Raw genomic sequence first — 26,563 nt, 5'->3', positions numbered from 1 at the left:
GGCCTAGAATGATTTGAAAAAGAGTAAAGCTCACGAAGTTCAGGTTCAGGCTCATGCATCTCTGTATAAAACTCTTTTCTATACATGTAATGCTGCTACACTGTCCAAAGTCCAAAGAAGTCGTCTGAGGTTGTGGATCGTTGGTTAAGGCCAATGTGGCAAGTGGAGCTTGCAGATCACGCCTGGGACCACGACGACCTTGTCATCTGCCTCTACCTCTGCCTCCTCTGGAATCTGTTCCTCTGGGCTGGTACATGGCGGGCGCTGGGAATCGTTGGGAACAATCCCAGGTGGCATGTCCCACACGATTGCAGATGTAACATCTTGGCATCCTTGGAACGTAGGCTCTTCCATGGAAGGGACGCCTCACTGGAGCTCTTGATGCGGATGGTCCTTGTAAATGTGGCGTGGCTTGCATAAGTGCCTCTTCTTCGGTTAAAATCCTGCATACATGATCCACCATACGTTGGGTAATGGGTACTTCATTAATTTTGGTAATAGCATCTTTCCATTCATAATTCAGTGGGTTAATAATGCTGATCATTTGAAATTCATCAATAAGAAAGCCTTTTTCACCCAGTTTTTTTCTTATTCCTTTCATTTTAGTCAAATGGTCTCCAATACATTCACCAGGTTTTAATCTCGAACCATGGAACTCGGACAAAAGCACACATGTAGACTCAATCAACATAGGCCGATAGCATGCTTCTAATTGAGTCCAAATTTGCTGGGCAGTTGCATCTTGTGAAAAAGTGAGCTGCAATTCAGTGTCCATTGACATCAATAATGTTGTGCATGCTTTAGTATTTAAGTCCCATATGTCAGGGGTCCACGGCTGGGCAGGAGGATTAAATACCATGCAATGGGTACCTTCTCTGCGGAGCAAAAGTCCAACTTCACTGACCCATGCCTTGTAATTTTGTCCTGACCGCTTCAATTTCGAGTCACCAACCAGTGGTACAATAGAAGACGCCTGTTGAGGAACATGCATTAGAGGTACTGGCTGTACAGGTTGTGCAATCCGGACTTGACCTGCAGGAGGCACCGGTGGCGCCTGTGCTAAGACTTGTGGCAGTTGCATTGGGGCTGCAGCTTGTACCAGTGCTGGTTGTGGCTGTACTTGAGTCGCAATTCCACCCTGGCCAGCAGAAGGTGCTGGCGCTTGAGCTGAAACATTAAGTTGGCCTGCAGATGGCGCTGGCCTTTGTATTTGAGAACCCAGTGGTAGCTGCACTTGGGCTGAATGTTGCTGTGCTCCATCTGGGACAGGAACCTGGATAGTAGCGGTATTAATAGGAATTCTAGCACCATGAGGGGCTGGAGCTCCCGATAAATGGATTGGCTTTCGTACAAATACAACATCTCGAAGAGGTGTTGCAGCTTGAAGCATTGATTGATTAATAGACATCTTTGAAAATGCGTACTGCATTCTCTGCATTTGCTCCTGTAGTACAAATAGTAATTCATTTCTACCTTGTAAAACAGATTCACCAGCAGATGGTGTTATAACATTAGATTTAGGCATCACTGTAGCCTTGTGAGTCATTTGATCCTGCACATCATCATGAGACTGTGACGCAGGTGCTTTCTGTTCCCCTTCGTCTGACACAACACCCACTTGTGGGAGTGGCTTTGGCTTGGAAGAAGAAGGCAATATGGCGGACTCTGGGATTTGACTCACAGCAGAGTCCCTCTTATGCTGCTTAATCAATGATGCATATGCTTTTGCCTGGTACAGCCCCTGTTCAAATGCCTCAATTTGATCAAAATAACTTTGCACGGCCTTCTCATGCAGAGTTTCTTCAGGGCTAAGAGGAGAATAATGAATTTCATCTTTCCTTAGTGGAACTTTAGGTCTGGCACCGAGCCACTCAAATTCAGCATGGGACCCTTGAGTGCGAATTCTTTCTGGGGCGGCTGCTGAGAGCCTGTAACATCAGGAGATGATGTGACTGACCTTAAATCATCGACAGAGGCTGCTGCTTCTTCTCCAAGATGCGTGGCAGAAGCAAATGGATTCGGTAAACTTGAAGGAAGACGCCTGGGTGAAGTGGCCTCCTCCTCTTTGTCAGACTGATAACGAGCCTCCTTTTTGCCTTTCCTCCTGCTCTTCTTTTTTGGCATATTTCAGTAATTAAGCACAGCATTCCTCAGTTTCTGACCTAACTAACTAATAGCCTAAACGTTTATCAGCATCCCTTGAAAGTAAAAACAAACCATCCTCGGCTACCATGTCAAAGGAGTAAATCAAAAACTCCTTATCAGAAGTCGATGAACCGTGGTTCATTTGACGCATGGTGAACAACAGGTAAAAGAAAGAAAACCCGAAACATATTCTACTGTAAAAACTTTAATCAGAAAAGAAAAGAAAGACTGTTACCAGACTACATGCTCTGTCTCACCAGATAGCAAAGAGAGAAAGAAAAGAAGAAAAACTTTGTTTGGACATGTGTACACAATATTAGAGCCAGACATGAAACCAAAACATAGTTGAACATGTGACACTCGCCATGGTTACAATGATAAGATAACAGCACAGCTGGCAGAGCAGACTGCAACGTGCTTAACTGGCAAACACATAAAAACGCAGTGACAGTAGCAACTAAAACCATCCTAAAGAAAAAGAATGCAAGAAAGCAAAATGGCTATCTAAGGAAGTTTTGCAAATAGCTGAGGAAAGGAGGGAAGCGAAAGGCAAGGGAGAAAAAGAAAGATACACCCATTTGAATGCAGAATTCCAAAGAATAGCTAGAAGAGATCAGAATGCCTTCTTAAATAAACAGTGCAAAGAAATAGAAGAAATCAATAGAATAGGGAGGACCAGAGATCTCTTCCAGAAAATTGGAGAGATGAAGGGAACGTTTCATGCAAAAATGAGCATGATAAAGGACCAAAATGGCAGGGACCTAACAGAGGCAGATGAGATTAAGAAAAGGTGGCAAAATTACACAGAAGAACTATACAAGAACGAGCTTAACGTCCCTGATAACCACAACGAGGTGGTCACTGATGTCAAGTCAGACATCCTAGAATGTGAAGTGGGCCTTAGGAAAGATGAGCAACAACAATGCTAGTGGAGGTGACCGTATTCCAGCTGAGCTATTCAAAATCTTAGGGACGCGGTGGCTCAGTGGGTTAGGCCGCTGAGCTTCTCAATCAGAAGGTCAGCAGTTTGGCGGGTTCTGTGCGCCTTTGGCGTCTAGTCACACCGGCCACATGACCACGGAGACGTCATCAGACAAGCGCTGGCTCTTCGGCTTTGAAACAGAGATGAGCACCGGCCCCTAGAGTTGGAACATTTACCTTTTATTTATTCAAAATCTTCAAAGACGATGCAGTAAAAGTGCTGCACTCAAATTGTCAGCAAATTTGGAAAACTCAAAAGTGGCCACAGGATTGGAAAAGATCAGTTTACATTCCAATTCCAAAGAAAGGCAGTGCCAAAGAATGTTCAAACTATCGCACTATTGCATTCATTTCACATGCTAGTAAAGCTATGCTTAAAATCCTACAAGCTAGACTCCAGCAGTATGTGGATCGAGAACTACCAGAAGTACAGCCAGGATTTCAAAGAGGCAGAGGAACTAGAGATCAAATTGCCAACATGGAGAATCATGGAGAATGGAGAAAGTTAGGTAGTTCCAGAAAAACATCTACTTCTGCTTCATTGACTATGCTAAAGCCTTTGATTGTGTAGATCACAACAAACTGTGGCAAGTTCTTAAAGAGATGGGCGTACCAGACCATCTTATTTGTCTTTTGAGAAACCTATATGCTGGTCAAGAAGCAACAGTGAGAACTGGACACGGGAACCACTGATTGCTTCAAAATTAGGAAAGGAGTCCGGCAAGGCTGTATACTGTGGCTCTGTCTATTTAACTTATATGCACATCATGAGATGGGCAGGGCTAGATGAGTCAAAAGTTGGAATTAAGATTGCCGGGAGAAATATCAACAACCTAAGATATGGATCATAACAAACTCTGGCAAGTCCTTAAAGAGATGGGCATACAAGACCATCTTATTTGTCTCTTGAGAAACCTATATGTGGGCCAAGAAGCTACAGTGAGAACTGGACACGGAACCACTGATTGGTTCAAAATTGGGAAAGGAGTCCGGCAAGGCTGTATACTGTCACCTTGCCTATTTAACTTATATGCAGAGCACATCATGAGAAAGGCAGGGCTAGATGAATCAAAAGTTGGAATTAAGATTGCCGGAAGAAACATCAACAACCTAAGATATGCAGATGATACCACTCTAATGGCAGAAAGTGAAGAAGAACTAAAGAGCCTCTTGTTGCGGGTGAAGAAGGAGAGTGCAAAACTTGGGTTGAAACTAAACATTAAGAAAACCAAGATCATGGCATCCGGCCCTCTCAATTCCTGGCAAATAGATGGGGAAGAAATGGAGGTAGTGACAGATTTTATTTTCCTGGGCTCCAAGATCACTGCAGATGGGGACTGCAGCCAAGAAATTAAAAGACGCTTGCTCCTTGGGAGAAAAGCCATGGCAAATCTAGACAGCACACTAAAAAGCAGAGACATCACCCTGTCAACAAAAGTGCGTATAGTCAAGGCTATGGTCTTCCCAGTTGCAATGTATGGCAGTGAAAGCTGGACCATAAGAAAGGCTGAGCGCCAAAGAATTGAAGCCTTTGAACTATGGTGCTGGAGAAGACTCCTGCGAGTTCCTTGGACTGCAAGGCGATCAAACCGGTCAGTCCTAGAGGAGATCAACCCTGACTGCTCTTTAGAAGGCCAGATCCTGAAGCTAAAACTCAAATACTTTGGCCACCTAATGAGAAGGAAGGACTCACTGGAGAAGAGCCTAATGCTGGGAAAGATTGAGGGCAAGAGAAGAAGGGGACGACAGAGAATGAGGTGGCTGGATGGAGTCATTGAAGCAGTAGGCGTGAGCTTAGATGGACTCCAGAAGATGGTAGAAGACAGGAAGGCCTGGAGGAACATTGTCCATAGGGTCGCGATGGGTCGGACACGACTTCGCAACTAACAACAACAACAAAGATATGAAGATGATACCAATGTAATGGCAGAAAGTGAAGAAGAACTAAAGAGCCTCTTGTTGTGGGTGAAGAAGGAGAGTGCAAAAGTTGGCTTGAAACTTAACATTAAGAAAACCAAGATCATGGTATCCGGCCCTCTCAATTCCTGGCAAATAGATGGGGAAAAAATGGAGGTAGTGACAGATTTTATTTTCCTGGGCTCCAAGATCACTGCAGATGGGGACTGCAGCCAAGAAATTAAAAGACGCTTGCTCCTGGGGAGGAAAGCCGTGGCAAATCTAAACAACACACTAAAAAGCAGAGATATCACCCTGCCAACAAAAGTGTGTATAATCAAGGCTATGGTCTTCCCAGTTGCAATGTATGGCTGTGAAAGAAACGCTGAGCGCCAAAGAATTGAGGCGTTTGAACTATGGTGCTGGAGAAGACTCCTGCGAGTCCCTTGGACTGCAAGGCGATCAAACCGGACAGTCCTAGAAGAATGGGACGACAGAGAATGAGGTGGCTGGATGGAGTCACTGAAGCAGTCAGCGTGAGCCTAAATGGACTCCAGAAGATAGTAGAGGACAGGAAGGCCTGGAGGAACGCTGTCCATGGGGTTGCGATGGGTCGGACACGACTTCACAACTAACAACAAAATTAAACAGGGATTCAGAGTAATCATTGAAATGAACATCAAAGATATTGGGGAATTTAAAAAATACTTTGCTCTTATGCTGGTTTATTTTAAAGTTAAATCAATGTAAGTATAAGAACTAGTGTGCCTGTGTGTTTCTGTTGATTCTTTGGTAATAGCAAAAGTATCAAGTCTTGGAAAAGTAGAATAAAGTTTCTTAATTCCTTTTGGAAATTGAAGAAAGAAGTATGACATATGAAACAAGGAAACTGGGCATTAGAAAATGAGGTGGCTGGATGGAGTCACTGAAGCAGTAGGTGTGAGCTTAAATGGACTCCAGAAGATGGTAGAGGACAGGAAGTCCTGGAGGAACGTTGACCATGGGGTTGCGATGGGTCAGACACAACTTCGCAACTAACAACAACAACAACAACAACAAAAGCTAATATATGTTTCCAAGATTTCTTTTTCTTTTTAACCATAATTAAAATTATGTTTAATGCTTAAATATTCCATTTAATACCTCTAGTCATTTAGTCCATTAACTCTTATTCAAAACATTTTTTATCCACATTTAAATATGTAAAACATTTCCTTTATCTAAGCCATTTCAACTTCTTTATATTACTCATAACAAGAAATAGAATAAAAAGGGGGGGGGAAAGCATGCTATATTATTTAGGGGATTTATTCCTCTTAAAATGACATATATATTCCAAATCTTTTCTATTTCTTTAACCATATTCAAACAAATGTTTCTTTTTTAAGTATTCTCTCAGGTAAGTCCCATCATCTATTTTCTTGATTTCCACATTGGTCTTTTTCCTTTGTCCAGTATCTTTCTTAATCAATGTATTTTGCTGAGTCGAAACATTTTTCCATATGTTCGTAAATGTTACTGTGGATATACAGGCTTCTGCCTTTCCATGTTTGTTGAAAATCTTTTTCTTTTTCTTTTCTCTCCGCTTCTCTTATCATTTCCTTTCTCTCCAATGTTCCTGACATCTCTACAGTCCATTTTATCCAATCTGTTTTCTTGTCCTCAAGATTTATTTTGTAGTCTTAAGAGATAGGTTGTTTGTTCCAATTCTTGTGATTCCCCCCCCACTAGGATTAAGTCATGTTTCCTTGTTTTGTTAAGTTCCATCTTTAAGTCTCTATTCTCAATTTTGTATCCATATCTGCTCCTTCTCTATTGTTGTTTTCTGGGAATTTTTTTGTTGTAGAGTTAACTTGGAAATAGATTGGTTTATATTTTCAAAGTTATTTTGGATTTCTTTGTGGTTTACAATCATTGTTTGAATTTGTTGCAGTGTACTATATATCTCCTCCTGTGGAGTATATATGTTTTCTTGATATGTTCTTTCTACTTGTCTCTGATCTCTGAATTTGAGTTTTTCTCTTCTTTTCTTTTCTCTGCAAATAGCTTTAGAGTCCTGATTAAATGTTATTTGTAATCCAAATAGTTCAAAAAATATTTTTTTCTGAAATTTATAATTCTCTTTGTCTACAGCCTAGATTTTTTTTCTCGCAGCTGTTCTTTGTTGTTAAAGCTTTGAAGGTCACAAAATAGATTAGGTTTTGCCAAATCTTATATTAAAGTCATAGCTGTCATAGTCTTCGTCCACCACTAGGTGTCAGCATCTGTTTTTAAATTTCCAAAATGAACAATTATCTATAGAATGAGAGTTTTAACCATTCAGATTTAAGTTTTAAATTTCAGGTTTTATATTTATTTCTTTTCCACTGTATTTTGATCCTCCATTAAAATATTAATTTGCTGCTTCCGTTAGTGTCAGGATGGGGTGGAAATCCCCCTCCTTCCCTTTCGGAGGTATTTTGCTTCTTGGGGATCTTTTCCAGGAAATTAAATATAGAATAGAAAAGAGAAGATCAAATTCCTCACCCAGTTTCAAGCACGCTGGTTAGTACTTTTGGACTTCGGTTGCAAGTAGCTTGGGCTGAAATACGGCCAGCCATTCTCCTGTCGGGTTAGAAGGCTTTCCCCAAGATGAACGAAAGGACCGCTATCGTTCCAGAATTGGTGGGGCACTCTTCTTTCTTCGCCGCCTCTCCGTAGCGACTTAGACCCATTTAGGGTCCCCTGGCAGGGCAAAGTTAGCCGCGGTGGTGCAGAAAAGCAAGCCCATGACCATGCAAAACCAGAAGTCCCCCTCTTTCCTTTTTTTTTTGGTACTTATCCTTTTTGTCTTTCAGTTTATCAGAAAGATCTTTATGCAACCATGCTGGTTTCTTCTTAGATTTGTTTTTCTTTTTCAGTGGTATTATGCTGGGCTGAAACGGGCTGTTATGATCATATTTTTCAGTTTCCCATGTTTCTTGAGTTGTTTTCCCCTTTAGGATTTCCATCCATGGAATTTTTCTTAGGCTGTTTCTGAATTTGCTCAAATCAGCTCTTTTAAAGTTTAAGACACTGGCTGGATTATGTTCTATTGCTTGTGTTTGCATATATTGAATTTCAATATGACATGGGCATTCTCAACCAAGGTTCCAGCAATTTCAACTCCCTCTATCACTTCTTCTCTATTAGTAAGAATTAAGTTGAGTATAGCTTTTCTTCTAGTTCCCTCCTCTACCTTTTGGATGATAAAGTTGTCGGGTAAGTTGGTTAGGAATCTCTTTGATCTCCCACTTGCTACAGTTTGTCTATCAGTTGATATCTGGGTAATTAAAGTCTCCCATTAGTACTGTGGTATATTTCCTACATACATTTGTGAATTGTTTAACAAAAATTTCATCTATTGTTTCAGCTTGGTTGGGTGGCCTGTAGTATATGCCTATGGCAATGTTATTTTTTTCCCTTTTATATTGACCCCAATGGATTCTAGGTGGTTTTTATCCTTGGTTTTATGCATTTCTGTAGAGATGTAATGAACTCTTATATATAATACAACTCTGCTTCCTCTTTTGTTAGGTCTGTTTCTTTTAAATAGCTTGTATCCTTCCATCACTACATTCCAGACATGAGTTTCATCCCGCCATGTTTCAGTAATGGCAACTATATCATATTTACCTTGATGTACTAGTGCTTCAAGTTCACCTTGTTTGTTCGCTAAACTGTGAGCATTTGCATATAGGCATTTGAGTCCTTTATGGATCTTGGATATGTTTTTTATATCTCCTACTTTGTATCTGGGTTTTCCATCCTTTCCATCATTCTCTACTTATGTTTTTTCCTTTTCTTCTTTTTTCTCTTTACTCCCTACCTCCTTATAAGATTGGTTAAATAGCATTTATTGCTTGGAATTAGGTTCTAAAGGTCTTGAAAATTGCCCCCCCCCCTCAGTCAATTATAGTTTAAAGCTCTGACAAGATGAGCCAGTCATTTACCAAATATATTCTTTCCAGTTCTTGTGAGCTTCACTCCATACCTTGCCAGTAGCCCTTTATCTATTCTAGGTAATGCAGACCATGGTCTAGGAAACCAAAGTTCTCCTGATAACACCAGTTTTTAAGCCAGTGGTTTGTTTCTAAAATCTTTTGCTCCCTCACAGGATGTTGGCCTTTTGTTGGAAGTATAAATGAAAACACCACTTGTGCTCCTAATTCTTTAACTTTCTTCCCTAGCTGTTCATAATCTTGTTTTTAGATTCATTTTTGTGTTATTGGCCCCCACATGTAGAAGAAAGAGGTAGTAATCTATAGGTTTGATTATTTTAGTAAGGTTCTCAGTTACATCTAAAAGTGACATGTTTCCATCAGTCTTCCTCTTTAGGCTCGTATATAAGGTTATTTTTTTCAGAAGCTATTTGTTCCTTACTGTGTTCAATTTGGGTATATTAGTTTTCTTTTGTTCATATATGGCAGGGGTGTCAAAGTGCCGGCCTCAAGGCCGGATGCATCATAAAACCGCACCCACCCAATTGCCGGCAATGGCAAAAAAGTTGTGATATGCTGCGACACGTCACGTAACATTTTCATTTTGACACCCCTGATATATGGCGTCATTTTTTTAGAAGCTATGTGCTCCCTGTTGTGTTTAATTTTGATGTAATCTTTTTGTTTAGGTTCTTGCTTTGTTCATTGAGTTTCAGAATGGCTAGAGTTGCTTCTAGACCCTTTACTAGTAATTCATATAATTTACATTTTATACATATATTGTTTGGGTCTTCTGTGGGCATAATCTCAAACATAGGACCTATTTTGCAGGTCTCTATAATGTCAGTCTTTCTGTCCATGATTTATTAAAAAATTAAAAATTTCTAAAAAATGTATTTTTCCTATAGTGAAGTGTCAGTTTATAATAGTTTACAAAAGCTCTTAACCCTTTTTCTGTCTTCAAAAATTCATCACTATCTTCCCTATTCTAAGTGTCTCTTTTTCCGTGATTTTTTTTCCTCTTAGATCAGGCATGTCAAACTTGCGACGTCACATGACAAAACTCGACGTATTGGGACTTGTTGCCCATTGCCAGCAATGGGGTGGGCACAGTTTTGGTGTGACGCATCCGGCTTGCAGGCTGGTAGTTTGACATGCCTATCTTAGATCATTAAGAATTTAAGAATTTCTAAAGAATTAAAATAAGTAAACTGTTTTTCAAATGTTTAGTTGAAAAAAGAAATTGAAAAACTGAAAAAAATTGAAGAAAATTTTATATAAAAAAGAATTTTAAAATTGAAAAATATTTAAAAATTGAAAATGTGATTTTAAAATTGAAAAGAAATTTAAAAGTTGATTTTTTAAAAAAAAACTTCAGAAATTTTAATATGTAAGAATTTACAAAAGTTCTTGGCCCTTTATGAAGTTTTATATTGGAAATCTCAGGCTTTTTTCTAAGAGATGCTTTGCTCTTAACCCTCTACACCCTGCCTTGAAAGTTTATTATCTGTTTCCTCTGTCCACAAGTGTTACATATTATCCTTTTCCTCCCTGCCTTCTTGCCCTTCAGTTGCTTGGCCACTGGTGGGGTTTTCAGGTATGATGTGCTGATCTGGGTGCTTAGCTGCTGCTCAGCTGCTTTGCCACTGCTCAGTTGCTTTGCCGCGCTGCCCTCAGCTGCTGCTGGTTTGCCATGCTGCTCTCAGCCACTGCTGCTGGCATTCCAGCCTGCTATCATACTGTACCACCACTGCTCATTTGGTCTGCCGTGCTGGTCTCAGCCGCTGCTGATCTGTTGTGCTTCTCTCAGTTGCTGCTCTGGGCACTCCACTTCTCTGCCACTTAGCTCTGCACAGCTGCTGCTCAGAGTCCACCATTCTGCTCTCAGCTGCTAGTCTGCTGCCACCTAGCTCTGTTTCATCTCTGCTCAATGGCCTTCATTTGCACCTCACCGCTTCTGCTTAATTGCCAGACTGGGGCACTGGGCTGCCTCTCCGTCTCTCATCTGGGTTGCTGAGCTCTCGTCTGGGACACTGGGACACCTTACTGGGTTACCTCTCAGCTGTGCCGTCTCTCAGTTGGAGCACCAGGCCATCTCATTAAAGTTTTTTTCCAACATTTTAAAAATTCTAGAAGTTTATTTTCATAATTCCCAAAATTTATTTTTTTAAAAGGAAAATTTAAACTATATATATTAAGAATTATATAAAGATAAACCACAAAAATTATTATTATTATTATTATTATTATTATTATTATTATTATTATTATTATTATTATTATTATTATTATTATTATTATTTCAGTTTATATACCGCCCTACTCCCAAAGGACTCAGGGCGGTTTACAAGGCAAAATTTAAAAACAATACAATATAAAATTAAAATTAAATTAAATTAACTCTAGCCGCAAAAATTAAAATCACAATTTAAAAACATTAAACCCCTCAGTCCAGACCAGATAGCTCAAATCCATAAAGATATTTAAAACATTTAAAAATATTGTGAAAATACTGCAGTCTCTGATCATTTCTAATCTACAAAACAAGGTAGAGTGATAATTGCAGACCAGGGCAATAAAGTTTATGGTCTAGGCCAGGGGTCGGCAACCTGAAAAAGGAAAAGAGCCACTGGGAACAGGTTCCATCACACAGACAAAAAAGTGGGAGCCGCGTGCGTGCGTCCATGCATGCGCATGCGCAAAAAACATCTTGCGCATGCGCAAAATTTTTTCTTGCGCAAGCGCGGACGCCCGCAGTTGCCACCTTCCTGTGTGTGTGATGGAACCGGTTCCCAGTGGCAGCGGCGCCGCCGCCTTCGGCAGCCTGTAAACATGTCGCGGCAGCTCTCCCAAAGAGAGGAGGGTGGCGGCCTGCAAACGGGCCGCGGTGGCTTTCCTCCTCTTTGGGGGAGCTGCCGCGGCACGTTTGCAGGCTGCCGAAGGCGGCAGCTATGTAGGCGGGCCGCGGCAGCTGTTGCGGCCTATGGGCGCGACATTCGGCAGGGCCCCTCTTCGCAGCACGGCACGAGGCCCTCACCCCCCACGGACGCGCCCTCCTCGCCACGGGAGCCACCCCCGCCATCCTCGCACACCACTAGCGCAGGCCCACCTCGTCTTGTGGGCCTGCCCTCCGCACGCCGGCTGCATCCTCCGATCAACCGACACCGCCAGGGAGACTGCCCGGTGTCGGGCTCGACACGCCCGACACCTGGTGAGGCCGCGGAAGGACTCACCGGGCCCTGTGACCAGCTGACGGCGTCTGTATGCAGCCCCCACGTTACTGCGGCCTTCCAGCGAGCCGGGGAAGAACGCGGCTGCCGGGACGACCCAGCAGCCACCGGCGCCTCCCTCGATGCCCCAGCAGCCACCGGGGCCTTCCGGCAGGCCGGGGAGCAGCCGTGGAGACGCGCAGCCGGCCGACATGACCCAGCGCTGACGCAGTGGGCCGAGGAAGAGCGCAGGGGTGGGGCAGGAGACATTGCCACGGAAGGGTGGGGTGGTAAAAGGGGGTGAGTGTGGTTGGGTGGGGTGGGCGTTGGGGGTGGGGGGGTATATAGCAGCGTTGGTTGCAGGTAGCAGCCAACGCTGACTTCGCTTTCTTTCGGATCATTGTTTGCCGTTAGTATTCGCAATAAACTTTTTTCCTGGAAACTCGGCTCACATTCCGGCTGCGTTTCTTCGTTACTCTTCCGGACGGGCTGAGAGCAGCTTTCCGGACGGGCGGCGTCATTTTGCATGCGCAAAACAGTTTTTTCTTGCGGACGCGCGCAGTTGCCATTTTTTTATGTGTGATGGAGGGGGGGAGCGATTACTGTCTCGCTACTAAAACGAGGACCGGCCACTCCGCTGGGGCGAGCGTGCCTGTCCTGCTCCCTTTCTCTTCCAAGCGGCGCTGCTCAGCGGAGACGGCGACGACGACCTTAGAGTCACAGCCTAGGAATGCTAAGAATGCGGGGCAGCCGCCGGCAGCGGAAGGCAGGAAACATCGGGGCTTGAGATCTCGCTTTCCCCCCTTCTTCCTCCCTCTCTCGTGCTTTACATACACACACACACACACACGCACACACAAAAGCACAGAGTTCCCCTTCCCCCTTGTACAGGAATGAAAGGCTCCCCGAAGGAAGCCCGGCCTCTTCACCGCACCGATCCGCTGAGGAGGTTCTTTCAAGCGGGAGACGGGCAGAGCAAGATAGCCGAAGAAGAGACTCCTCAGACGGCGCCGTCTTTTTCTTCCCCTCCAGCTACTGGCTCTGAGCCCCAGCTTGCGGGTCTGCCTGGCGGCTTTGCGCGAAGCTTGCCGGGGTCATTTTGAGATTTACACGTGTCGTTCTCGGGGAGGAAAGGGGTACCCGACCTATTCCCCCCCGTTGAACGAGCCAGGGGAGGGCAAGAGCCTCTGCGGGCAGGGAGGGAGGAGCGGCAAGAAAGGGACGTTTGGGGTCTCTCGCCAAGGGGTGTAAGCCGAGGAACCCCAAAAATCGGTTTGAGTAGAAAAGGAGGAGCTTTGGCAGGGAGGGAAGTGAGGTTGGAAAAGCAGGCCAGGCGAAGGAAGGGAGCGGAGGCGGCAGCTTTGCAGACGGGCCGCGGCAGCTTTCCCAAAAAGCGGCGCCGCTGCCCATTCGCACGGAGGTACGCGCGCACCTCTCCAAAGTTTTGGGGAGGTGCACGGGCACCTACGGTCGTTCGGAGAGGTGTGCGCGCACCTCTCGGAATGGACAGCGGCGCCGCTTCTTGGGAAAGCTGCCGCGGCCCGTCTGCAAAGCTGCTGCTTTCGGCAGCTTTGCAGACGGGCCGCGGAAGCTTTCTCAAAGAGCGGCACCGCTGCCCATTCGCACGGAGGTACGCGCGCACCTCTCCAAACGGGCGGTGCCACTCTCCATTTGGAGAGGTGCGCACGCACCACTGCCCGTTCGAAGAGGTGCGCACGCACCGGGCTCCGGAGCCGCGGGTTGCTGACCCATGGTCTAAGCCATGGGTCGGCAACCTGTGGCTCTTTCAGCCTTCTCTTGTGGCTCCCAGTTTGCAGAGAGAGAGAGAGAGAGAGAGAGAGAGAGAGAGAGAGAGAGAGAGAGAGAGAGAGAGAGAGAGAGAAGGACGGGCACTTGGGCTTCTTTTCTCTCTCTCTCTCTGTAAAACTCACACTGTCCTCCGAGAAGCTAACAAGCTTATCGCATGGGGCTCCTACCTTTGCTACTGTTGTGACTCAGGGCCAGCCTGTGGGTCCGACAGCCGGCTCCGATGTATCGGATGACTCAGATGAGGGGGAGGAGGGAAACGAACCGGCTGATGATGGTTTGGAGGCTTTGCAGAGCCCTCAGCCGGGGACCTCTTCTCAGCTGCGTGAGCCCGAGAGTGCGGAGGAAGATGACCCACAGCTGGCCCTGTTCAAGGACGCCCGACGCAGGAGGCAGTCGAGCAGGAACAAACAAAGAAAGGCTGCGGGACTCCTCGGGAGGAGGCACAGGGAGACCACGCCCTGAGCTCTCTATAAAAGGAGTGTTTGGGGAGGGGCTGGTTGCTGAAAGCAACTTTTCCGCTTGAGAAGACAAGCTCTAGTGTTTTTGTTAACTGCGTAATAAATCTTGGCAGATGCCTTTTAGCCTTGGACGCTCTCCAGTCTCTTCTTTCTGAATAGGGGTTTGCCTTATTACAAGGCCAGAAGAGGGCTGGTTCAGAACAGCTACCTTCTCCACAGGAAGCAGCAAAAAGCAGCAGCTCTCAAGGGCAGGAGAGCCACAGCTTGTCAAGAACAGTGTGAAGCCAGCTTGCCAGGTGAGCAGAAGATCGGAGAGGGAGAGAAGGGAAGCACAAGTGCCTCTCTCTCTCTCTCTCTCACACACACACACACACACACACAAACAAACTGAGTGGGGGAAGAGGACTGGCAGACCAAGGGCAGAGAGAGAGAGATGGAGAGAAAGAAGGGAAGTGCAAATGCCTCTCTGTCTCTCTTACAAACACACACACACACACACACACAGAGTGGGGGAAGAGTACTGGCAGATCAAGGCAGAAAGAGAGAGGAAGGGAGAAAGAGGGAGAAAGGGAGGGAGAGAGAAAATATGAATATCTGTGGTTGTCCTTACTGGACTTTTAGTAAAGAATGTTTAATGAAATATTTTGATGTTTTTTTAATTAAGAGGTGAGATAATTATGCTGTATTTAAAGATAGTAGATAAGCTACTAAAATTGTTTTTACCTGTTGGGATAAAGGAGAAAGGGTTTTTTCCCCTCTTTCACCTGTCCTTTTCTCCCCCCCCCCAATTTTTTTCCTATTTTTCTGTTTGCAGTTGTTATAGTTTGCACCAGCTTTTTATTTCATAAATACGAGAACTCAAATAGACATTTGAGTATTTTATTTGAAAGTAACCTTCGACCCAGCTACTTTTTTTTCCGGAGTTCAAAATGCTTTTGTTGCATGCAGAAATAACAATTCATTTTCTTTGTAGCAGTTCATTGATTTCATAAATGTAGCGCACTAGTTTTTTTTATACATAGCATAAAGGTAAAAAACAATATATGCAGTGTTATCTTCATTTTATATGTCAAAAGGGTTTTGCAGCTCCCAGTGTTTTCTTTTCGGTGGGAAATGGGTCCAAGTGGCTCTTTGAGTGTTTTAGGTTGCCTATCCCTTGTCTAAGCAGAAAAGGTTTAAAATCTTCTATTGATAGTTTTAACAACTATTTAAAATGATCAGTTTTCTCAGAAACATTCAATATATATTTGCATTCATTAATGATTTAGTTAATAAAGACCATAATCCTTATAAATTCTGATAAATATGCAGAGAGAGAAAAAGGAAAAAGCAGATCTGCATCTAATTCATTAGAGGGCAGAAGAACACTTGTGCAAATAGATCTGTTTCTAATTCATTTTTCAATTATGTCTGTGTAAGTAGTAAGAAAAACAATAATCTATATAGAGAAAACAATCTCCATGCTAAGATGTTGTGCTGACCATTCAGCAAAAACAAAGGCAGCTGAAGACAGAAGTCAGCAGAATAAACTTTGCATTTAAATAAATGTTTTCATTCCAAGTTTTCTTCTCTCCAAGTCGCCTTTTCTTTCTGTAGGTACAATTCTGTGTATGCTTTTTTTTAAAGCTTTTAAATAGATTATTCAGGAGACCCCCGCTTCTGCAAGCCTGCTGCTTCAATAGCACATTCTCTCTGTCTGGCCCTACTGCCTCCCATGCAGCCCCGCTAAGCAGGGACTAGGTGGCGGTGTAGTGATAGGGTAAATTGATAAACGATTACTTCCCTCCCTTCTTACTTATCTTCTCCTCCTCCGTTCGCTTCCCCTCCCCCACCCCGTCTCCGCTGCCTTTCCTCTCACGTTGCTTCTCTTCTTTCTTCGCTCCTCACTCTCTTCTTCTTAACACACACTCATCACGTGTCTCCTCTCCTTTTATAAACATCTCAGTATGTTTAATTAAACTCACCCAATAGCAGTTCAAATGCAAGACTTATGTAGCTGGCTGCTCGTCCAATCACGGAATTGCTGTCCAAAGTCTTTTTCCACTCTTCCTCTGTTCTTTTATCGGAGAACGGAAGGCTTTACTTTGGGAGGCGACGCTGTACAGCGGGACTCTCTGAGCGCAGTTTACCTCACAGGATATTTGTTGTAAAGAAAAATTAAGAGGACTCCTAAGCCCGCCGCCTTCAACTCACGATAAAAAGGCAGAAATCGAAATCTAGTAAATAAATACTTACTATTTATAACATATACTCGCCGATAAGGAAGCGCTGCAGGTCTCCTATTTTGCGCTCGGATCCACCGAAGCAGGAAAAAAAGCAGCCCCGCCTCCCAGCTTCATCATTCGATTGCCCAAGATGGGAACTTCCTTGCTGCCGCTTCCCCTTAATCCGGATTTCACGCACTCTCTTTCTCTCTCAACAAGAGTCTGTGCATGCCTTCACGCTTTTTCCCAGCAGGCTCGGCCCATTGGAAGGGATGTCGCGGAAGTAATTGCTTGGTACCATTAAGTGAAACGCGAAGGAGAGACACTTGGCTCTTCTCTTTTTCTATCCCGGTTACTGGCCACAGTGATCCTGTAACGAGTTTTCTGTGTCCTGCAATTTAATCGGCCGCTCTTCTCCGATAGTCTAGTTTGCTACTGCTGTCACCCCGTTTTTTGATTGTGGTACGGTCCTTTCTGCCTGACTCCACCTTCTTATTCTCAGTTCGGTGGCTGGTGGGAAGGTTCGACTCTCGCCCGCGAAGAAGCGCCGTTGCCTTTTATTTACGTGATGTAGCAACAGAGGCTGCGGGATTGAGTTCCCGAGTACGGAGCCCAAATCGGGTAAGAAGCTGGCAGCTGCACGGATTGAGAGTTATAGGAAACCTTCCTTTGATGCCACTCACTGTCGTCTTAGTTCACGCGCTAAGATTAGAGATAGTCTTCACAAGGATAGGCTGATGACCAACTTGCTTGCTTTGATAGGCGCTTGGTGCGCGATTCTGCAAATAAATACATAAGGGCACTTTCTCAAAAGTGGGAGGGAAAGAGCGCAAATTAATGAAGCAGATGGTTGATTTTTCAAGTTAGCCTTGTGTGGAGCATATCAGCACAGGAAAGATTACATACCGGAGTCACTTATATTTTTTTCTTTTCCCCCCTCGCAGAGCGCAGAAATTGTAAAGGAAGGGATTACAAAGGCACACGGGAAATACGCCCAACTGCTCGCTGAGTGAACTTGCGGCTGCAGGCGCTACTGCATATCCGTACCTTTCGATGTGTATTCCATTCCACATTGTATGCTGGGTTAGTCTTTTGTAGACTAAAGTGCCCTCTGGTGCTTTGGAAAATAAGTTGACCCCCCCCCTTCTCTTTCTGGCAACCTCTCAAATAATGGAATACTGCTATCGTGTTCCCCTAGTCCTTTCCTAGACTAGCCAAACCCAAATACTGCAACCATTCTTCATATGTTTTAGTCTTCAGGCCTTTAATCATCTTAGTTGCTCTTCTTTGTACTTTTTCCAAAGTCTCAACATACTTTTGTAATGTGGTGACCAAAACTGAATGCAGTATTCCAGGTGTGGCCTTACTAAGGCTTTATAAAGCGGTCCTAATACTTAACATGATACTGATTCAATGCCTTTTGTTTATATGACCAAGAATTGTATTAGCTTTTTTGGCTGCTGCTTCACACTGTTGGCTCATGTTTAAGTAATCGTCCACTTAAGACTCCAAGGTCTCTCTCACAGTTACTGTTTTTGAGCCAGGTTTTGCCTAATCTGTACTTGTACCTTTGATTTTTCCAGCCCAGGTATAAAACCTTGCTTTTCTCCACATTAAATATCATTTTGTTGGATATCATTTTGTTGAAGTCTGTCAAGATCTTTTTGGATCATGGGCTTGTCTTCAGGGATGTTGGCTATTCCTACCAGCTTAGTGTCATCTGCAAATTTGATGAGTTCTATTCCCTCAGCAAAGTCAATTATGAAGATATTGAAAAGTACTGGGCCTAAGACAGAACCTTGTGGTATCCCACTGCTTACTTCCCTCCATGTGGATGTAGTAACATTAAGGACTACTCATTGATAATGATTTGTCAGCCAATTACAAATGCATCAGGTGATGATGTTGAACCCACATTTTTTTAAGCTTACCATGAAGTAGATTGTACTTAATTTGTCAAATGCCTTGCTGAAGTTTAAATATATTATTTGTTTTTAACAAATGCATCCTGGCTTTTAGTTATTATTTGTTTCTAGATGTTCTCAAATATGTTTTTTGGTTATTTTTTCCAGTATCTTCCCAAGTATTGATGTTAGGCTGATTGGTGTGTAGTTTCCTTTTTTTAAAATTAGTTTTTATTGGTTTTTTAATACAATTCAACAGTTCTTTATTCAACAAACATGTCTGAGTTTATCATTCACTAATATAATTAAATTCCTAATCCCTAATTCATTTCTCCAACCATTGATAAAATAGGTCCCAAGTTTGAAAATATTGTTTCTTCTTTTTCTTTCAAACCTCTGCAAGGTCTAGAATTTTTTTAATTATTTCTTCCTCTAGTGGTATTTCTTCATTTTTCTTCATTTTTCCAGTATTGTGCAAATGTAATTCTTGCCGCTGTTATCACATGCAAAATCAATTATGCGCTTTGTTTATCATGTTTTTCTGGTATTATGCCTAATAAAAAGAGTTCAGATGTTTCCCCAACATCTTCTCTGCTTTAACACATGTCCACCACATATGATAAAAAGTACCTGGTTTATGATTACATTTCTGATAGAAGTAAATGAAAGGTCTTCAAAAATTTTAATATTGAAAGAGAAATTTAAAACTGAATATGTTGCAGTGGAAATTTACTAGGTGGATGGAGAAGATGAGAACCAGGAAAGGAGAGCACAGAGAAAGGATGTTAAGTGAAACACGTAGGCAAAAATTAGCTGGGTCTTATGAGTGGGAAAGGAAGAAGACAAGCTATAAAAACGTCTGTAAGAGAAGATAACTAGCAAAAGAGGAAAGAACCTATTTTTTTCTAAGAGGTCACAAAAAGGGGGCTAGAACTCAAGCAACTGAGCATGTGCAATTAGTTGATTAATATTAACTGACACACCTTGCATAAGTTATCTCTTAATTTTAATGTACATGGGATGTATGACTTAGTATGTAGCAAGAAATATGTAGGAGGCGGTCGGAAAGAGTGTAGTACCTCAGCCAATGGGGAAAGAGGAGGAATGTGCGGCTGGGGCCAGGGATGTATAAAAATGGGAATATTTTGGGTTGAAACTTTGGAGAGAACCAAGTTTTGATAGCTTTTCTCCCCGCTTATTGCAATAAACAAATAAAAGGCCTTCACTGGGTCTTGGCTGGTTATTGGTCAGGCGAGCTTGTCTCTGGTCATGAAGGAAGCCTTGGTGCAGCAGTGGGCTAATGCCTCCTTAAGTAACACCAGCTGCCTGCAATTAGTGCAGGTTCGCATCCCACCAGGCTCAAGGTTGACTCAGCCTTCCATCCTTCCAAGGTAGGTAAAATGAGGACCCAGATTGTTGGGGGCAATAAGCTGACTTTGTAATAATGCCGCTGGGGGGGGTGTATGAAAGCCCTAACAAGCAGGCATATACATAGAATGAAGGCTACTGCTAAGCTTGTAAGCCGCCCTGAGTCTTCGGAGAAGGGCGGGATATAAATGTAAATAAATAAATAAATAAATAAATAAATAAATAAATAAATATAAAGGAAAGTGGCCAGGAGCACATAACTTTTCCAACATTTATCTGACATATTTTTAAACATTTTTGCTAATCTTGCTGGTGGCAGATGCCATCTATAAAACATTTTATATAAGTTTTCTTTAGAAGAGGTTGACATTGTCAGTTTCCCACAGGCTTTGCCATTTCTCTAAGCCTATATTGTATCCAAAGTTTTGCCCATATTATTGTTTCTTTTACTTGTTCATCTTCCATTTTCAAATTTAATAAAAAGTTATACATTTTCTTAATTAGTTTTTCATCAGAGGTTAGTAATATCTGATCAAACAAAATCTGCTCTTTATAAAATCCATACAGTTTAACATCTTTATCATATCTTACTTGCATTTGTAAATGTGACCACCATGATAGATCAATACCCTGATTTTCCATCTCTTGTCTAGATTTTAAGTTCCCTTCAGAGTTCAGAATATTTTTATATGTGTATATTTTCTCAAGACTGACTAAATTTGGATGTACAAATGTTTCCATTGTTGAAAGCCATCCTGGAATTTTCAAATATATTTTACATTTTATTTTTCCTCATGTTAATAATAATGCATTTCTAATGTAGTGGTTTTGAAAATATTTATGAATTTTATTTTTCCCATATAAGAAAGCATGCCAACCGAGTTGTAAGTCATATCCCTCCAAATACAACAATCTTTTGTTTCTGAGGGTTATCCATTCTTTTATCCATGTTAACACTGATGCTTGATAATAAAAAACCCATTCTGGCAAACCAAAACCTCTGTTCCCTTTAGCTTCTTGTAACATTTTCAATTTAATTCTAGCTTTCTTTCCTTGCCAAATAAATGTTAAAATTAGGGAATTTAAGTCTTCAAATAATTTTTTCTCTAGTTTTATAGGTATTGTTTGGAATAAAAACAGTATTTTTTAGTAATATATTCATTTTCACCCTAGCGATTCTTTCTAACATTGACAATTGCAGATTTTTCCATTTTTTATGTCAAGTTTTATTTGGTTTAGTAATTTTATATAATTATCTTTTTATTGTTGAGCATATTGCGGTCAGGTATATTCCCAAGTATTTAACCTTTTTAACTATTTATAGTTCTATTTTTCCTGACAATTGTGTTTTTTGTTGTTGTTATTTATCTGTAAGATTTTTAACTATCACTTTGGTCTTTTTCCTGCTTATCTTCAGTCCTGCTACCTCTCCAAAGTGTTCTATCTTTTCCAATAATTTAGGAATTATCTCTAAAGGCTCCTCTAGGATAAATACTAGGTAATCTGCAAATGCTTGCAGTTTATAAGTTTCACCTTTTATTTCCAGTCCTTTAATTTCTGAGTCCTGTCTAATATTTCTATTTAAAACTTCCAAAGTTAAAATGAATAACAATGGGGATAGTGGACATCATTGTCTTGTGCCTTTTCTTATATCAAAATTCTCTGTATAGTCTCAGTTTACAATCACTTTTGCTGTTTGTTTATGGTATATATTATCTTAGTAATATTTATAAAATTTTGTCCAAAGTCCATTGTTTTTAGTTGTTGAATCATAAATTGCCAAGAAACATTGTCAAATGCCTTTTGGGCATCTAGAAATATTAATGCCAGTTATTTCCCTGGGTGCATTTTGTAATTTTCCGATATGTCCATTATAACTCTTAAATTGTTTTTTATTTGTGTGTTTGGTAGAAATCCGTTTTAGTCTGGATGTATACATTCAAAAATCTTTTCAGTCTCTCAGCTATTATTGAAGTAAAGATTTTATAATCCACATTTAATAATGATATCAGTCTGTAGTTTTTTATCTGAGTCTTTTTTTGGTATCAGAGTAATATTTGCTTCTGTCCATGTATTTGGGAGTTTGGCCTCCAATAAAAGTTCATTACAAACATCTTTCAAGGTTAAGCCTACTGTATCTTGTAAGCAATTGTAGAACTCTGCTGGTAGCCCATCTGGTCCTGGTGTTTTTTTCATTTTTTTTTGTTTTGTCTTTTTATAGCCTCTATTAATTCCATCATTGTTATTTTCTCATTTAACATTGTCTTAACATTTCCTGGAATTTTTGGTAAGTTTTTATATATATATATTGAATTGTTTCCTCCTGTGGAATTTCTTCCATATCACACAGTTTCTCATAATATACTTTAATTATCTTTTTTATTGTGTCATTTTTAAATTGTAGACAGCCTTTCTCATCTACTAAATTGCTTATCAAATTTTTCTCCTATGTTTTAAGTTTGTAAGCTAGCCATCTTCCTGGTTTATTTGCATTTTCAAAAAAAATTGTTTTGCTCTTTTGATTTGTTATGCTAGTTTTTCTGATTCTATTTAATTTATGTTTTATTATTTCCATTTATCTTTTTAATACTTTTGTTGATTTATTTGTAGTTCTAATTCCAATTTTTTAAAATTCTTCCCTTAATAGCACACATTGTTGTCATTTTTCTTTATTCTTTTTCCCATGTATGTTATAGCTACACCTCGAAAATATGCTTTGGCTGTGTCCCATACATTTTGTAGTGTTGTATCTTCCTTTTTATTTTCTTTGGAAAAAAAATTCCATTTCTTTTGTTGCTAATTCTGTAAATTCTTTCTCTTTTAATATTGATAGGTTCAAAGTCCATCTGTCCAAATCTGTCAAAGTCCATCCAATTTTTCTGTTTTCCTTTCCATGTCATTTTTAAAGGATTATGATCTGCCCAAATACCTAATTCTATCTGAATTGTCTGCATGTTAATTCTTAGTTCAGGCGTCATCCAAATCATGTCAGTTCTAGACCAAGATTCATGACTGTTCAAGTAAAATATATGTTGTAATTTTTCTGGATTCATTTCTTTCCAAGTATCTTGTACACCAATTTCCTCTATCATGTTGAAAAAAGTTTTAGGTAGTCTCTTCCTTGTTTTCTTGTTTTGTTACTTTTATAATCTAGTGTCCCACCTACTATTGCATTAAAATCCCTTCTTGTTTGTTATTTGGTGCTTATATTACTACCAAAAGTATCTGTTTTTGATTTAAAAACATTTCCACCATTATAATTCTTTCTTCTTCATCTGAGTAAATCATTTTAGAGACTATTGTCTCTTTAACATATACAGCTACTCCTCTTTTTTTGTTGTTGCGCTGATACATGATAAAGTTTCCCAATTTTTGGATATTCCAAAAGTTTATAATATTGTTTTTTATGTGTGTCTCTTGCAGAAAAATTATATCAATATTTAATTTCTGCAATTTTTTGAAGATTCTTTTCCTGTTTGAAGGAGAATTCAATCTGTTTATTTATATTCACTGAAAAAAATCAATTTTCCTTCTCCATTTTGTTTACTTATATTAGGTCTTGTTGATCTCATAGTCCTGTGCTCTCTTGCCATTCCCTCACCCTCTTGGTCTGTATTCTCTTTCTCTTCTATTTGTGGAGTTGTTTCCTCTGCTGTTCTGTCTGTTTCTGGTCTTTTCTATTCTCTTGTTTGTATTGTGTTCTTTCTCCCAAGAATGCTCTATTTCTTTCATCAAAGTCTTCTGCCTTCCAAACTGAGTCCGATTGATATCTTGTATTGTTCCAATTAATTAGGATCCCTTCTGGCATTAACCATCTAAAGTTTACACCTTTTGCAATTAGCTTTGTAGTCAAAAAGTGATATTGTTTTCATGTGTCCCTTATTCTCTTGGGGACCTGTTTCAACACCACGAATTCTCTATTTTTATATTGTAATGGGTGGTCTCTAACTCTTAGTATCTCATCCCTTGTTTTCTTTACAAATCATACATGGACTTCTCTAGGCAATTTGTGTTTCCTCGCATAGAATTCATTCTAAATATTTATCAATCTCCAGTTATATTTCAACTTTTGCTTAGGAATCTCTTTGATCTCCCACTTGCTACAGAGTTTGTCAATCAGTTGATATCAAGGTAGTTAAAGTCTCCTATTCTTTCTGTGGTATGTTTCCTACATACGTTTGTTAATTGATTAGCAAAGAGTTCGTCTATTTCTTCTGCTTGGATGGGTGGCCTGTAGTATACACTATAGTAATGATGGCGAACCTTTTAGAGACTGAGTGCCCAAAATGCAACCCAAAACCCACTTATGTATCGTCGGGTGCCAGGTGGGCATGGCCCATTGGGTGGGTGTGGCCCATTGGGTGGGCGTGGCTGCAGTGGTAATGACAAACTGGGTGGGACTAAAGTTCAATCAATCAATTCCAATTTTGTGAGATTTTTTTTCCCCATGAGAAGTGGAAATTGATTGATTGATTGAACCTTTTTTTTGCACACGGCAGTGGAGACCTAAAGCGAAAAGGTTTTATAAAACCCAGCTAAAGGCCTAGGACTGGGGCAACGGCGCACGTGCCCAGAGAGAGGGCATAGGTTCGCCACCATGGCAGTATAGGAATGTCATTTTTCCCCTTTTATATTGACCCAGATGGATTCTAGGAGGTTTTTATCCTTAGCTTTGTGCATTTCTGTAGAGATGTAGTGATCTTTTATATATAATGCAACTCTACTTCCTCTTTGTTAGGTCTGTTTCTTTTGAATAGTTTGTATCCTTCCATCAGTACATTCCAGTCATGAGTTTCATCCCACCAAATTTCAGTAATGGCAACTATATCAGATCTGCCTTCATGTACTAATACTTCAAGTTCACCCTGTTCATTCCGTAACCTTTGAGCATTTGTGTATAGGGATTTGAATCCTTTATTGGTCTTGGGCAGGGGTTGGCAAACTTAAACACTCAAAGAGTCACTTGGACCCATTTCCCAGAGGAAAAAAAACACTGGGAGCTGCAAAACCGGTGTATGCGCATGCACACACACACAAGGGGGGAGTTTGATTGAAGAGTTTAAAAAGAAATAGAGGCTGATCTCTCTCTCTCTCCCTCCATCCATCTTTCCCTCCCTCTCTCTCCCCCCTCCCTCTCTGATCTTCTGCTCACCTGGCAAGCTGTCTTCACACTGTTCTTGGACAAGCTGACACACATTCTTATTGGGCTGGCTCACCTGCCCTTGAGAGCTGCTGCTTCCTGCCGAGATGTAGCAAAGGCAGGAGCCCTGCCCAATAAGCTTGTCAGCTTCTCAGAGACAGCGTGAGGCCACTCTCTTTTTTACACACACACACACAGAGAGAGAGAGAGAGAGAGAGAAGGGAAGGGAAGGGAAGCGCAAGTGCCTGTCTCTGCAAATGGTGGAGGACGACTGGGAGCCACAGGAGAAGGCTGAAAGAGCCGCACGTGGCTCCAGAGAGGCGGGTTGCCGACCCGTGGTCTTGGGTATGCTTTTTTTTATATCTCCTACTTTGCAACTGGGATTTCCATCCTTTCTATCTATTTCATTATGTTTTTCTTCTTTACTTTTTTCTTCCTCTTTACTCCCTTCCTCCATATGTGATTGGTTATCTAGTGGTTTTGCTTGGATTTAGGTATCAGGGTTCCAATAGACGAGACCAAGCAAATTAGAACTCTGAGGCTAGAGGTTTCTTCAAATAATATTGGCTACATAGTATTGGCAGGGTCAAAAGTGAAACCAAGTCTGAAATCCCCTTCAAAGAGAAACACTATTACAAAGTTAAACTTCCCACCCCATTGCTATGCAATCAGCTACGTTCCCCAATATAACAGTTTGGTGGGCTTTCTAACCAAGTGCTCACGCCCACCATCTAATTGACAGACGTTACCTTGATTCCCACGGGAGAGTGAAATGTTTAGACTAGCAGAAATCCTCTATACCCTCTCCCAATCCTGTGGCAACCAGGTTTGTTGTAGAGTTGACATTAGGTTTTATAGGTCATGAAGTTTGGCCCCCCTCCACTCTCATTTTAATTTTAAAGCCCTTTTGATTAGATGAGGCAGTCGTTTTCCAAATATATTTTATTCAGTTTTTGTGAAGTGCAGTCCATCCCTTGCCAGTAGCCCTTCATCTAGGTAATTCAGTCCATGGTCTGGGACAGGGCTTTTCAGTGGTACATTGGCACATGGCAGATTGTACGCGGCCCTGCCCAGCCCAGCCCAGCCAAGTGTAGCGGGGGAGGAAACAAGCCAAAGTGGCGCAGCACAGGATTTGCCATGAGAGACACCTCAGGAGCGGTAGGGTGACTGGGGCAAGGCAAAGGCCCCAGGATCGGCACTTCTGGCTCACCTAGAAGAGAAAGGAGGAGGATGGGGCAGAGACAGGAGAGTCTATAAAAGAAGCCAGGCTGATTCACAATTTTGGAGATAATTGAGACAAGGGATTACTATAAAATATTACTTTCAGAACTGAACCTATACTTTGGAATCTATTCGATTATAAAGGATACATTTAAAGACCAGAAAACTAATCTCCAGGAATGATGCCTCAAGGAAAAACAAACACCTTTCAGAAAGAAATATATTCTATGCTACAACTAATTCACCAAACAATTGTTGAATGGAAAGAG

The 26,563-nt window shown here is 41.5% G+C and overlaps 1 protein-coding gene across 5 annotated transcripts in view; it reads right to left on the bottom strand.

The window, feature by feature from the left end:
- The window catches only part of IRAK4 (interleukin 1 receptor associated kinase 4), a 104,920-nt gene extending 88,050 nt beyond the window's left edge, over window positions 1–16,870 (bottom strand). For 3 of the 5 annotated variants that reach the window (XR_014026796.1, XM_081330368.1, XM_081330366.1), the window contains exon 1: window positions 16,422–16,870. The gene's annotated coding sequence lies outside the window, so the exon portion shown is untranslated. The remainder of the gene's footprint in view (window positions 1–16,421) is intronic. The other 2 variants (XM_081330365.1, XM_081330367.1) reach the window with 2 other exon arrangements.
- Window positions 16,871–26,563: the final 9,693 nt, after the last annotated feature.

Source organism: Vipera berus (genome assembly GCF_964194415.1).
Source record: "Vipera berus genome assembly, chromosome: 6".
NCBI lineage: Eukaryota > Metazoa > Chordata > Lepidosauria > Squamata > Viperidae > Vipera > Vipera berus.
Note: the sequence above shows the minus strand (reverse complement) of the source record. Positions and strands in the feature narration are given on the sequence as shown.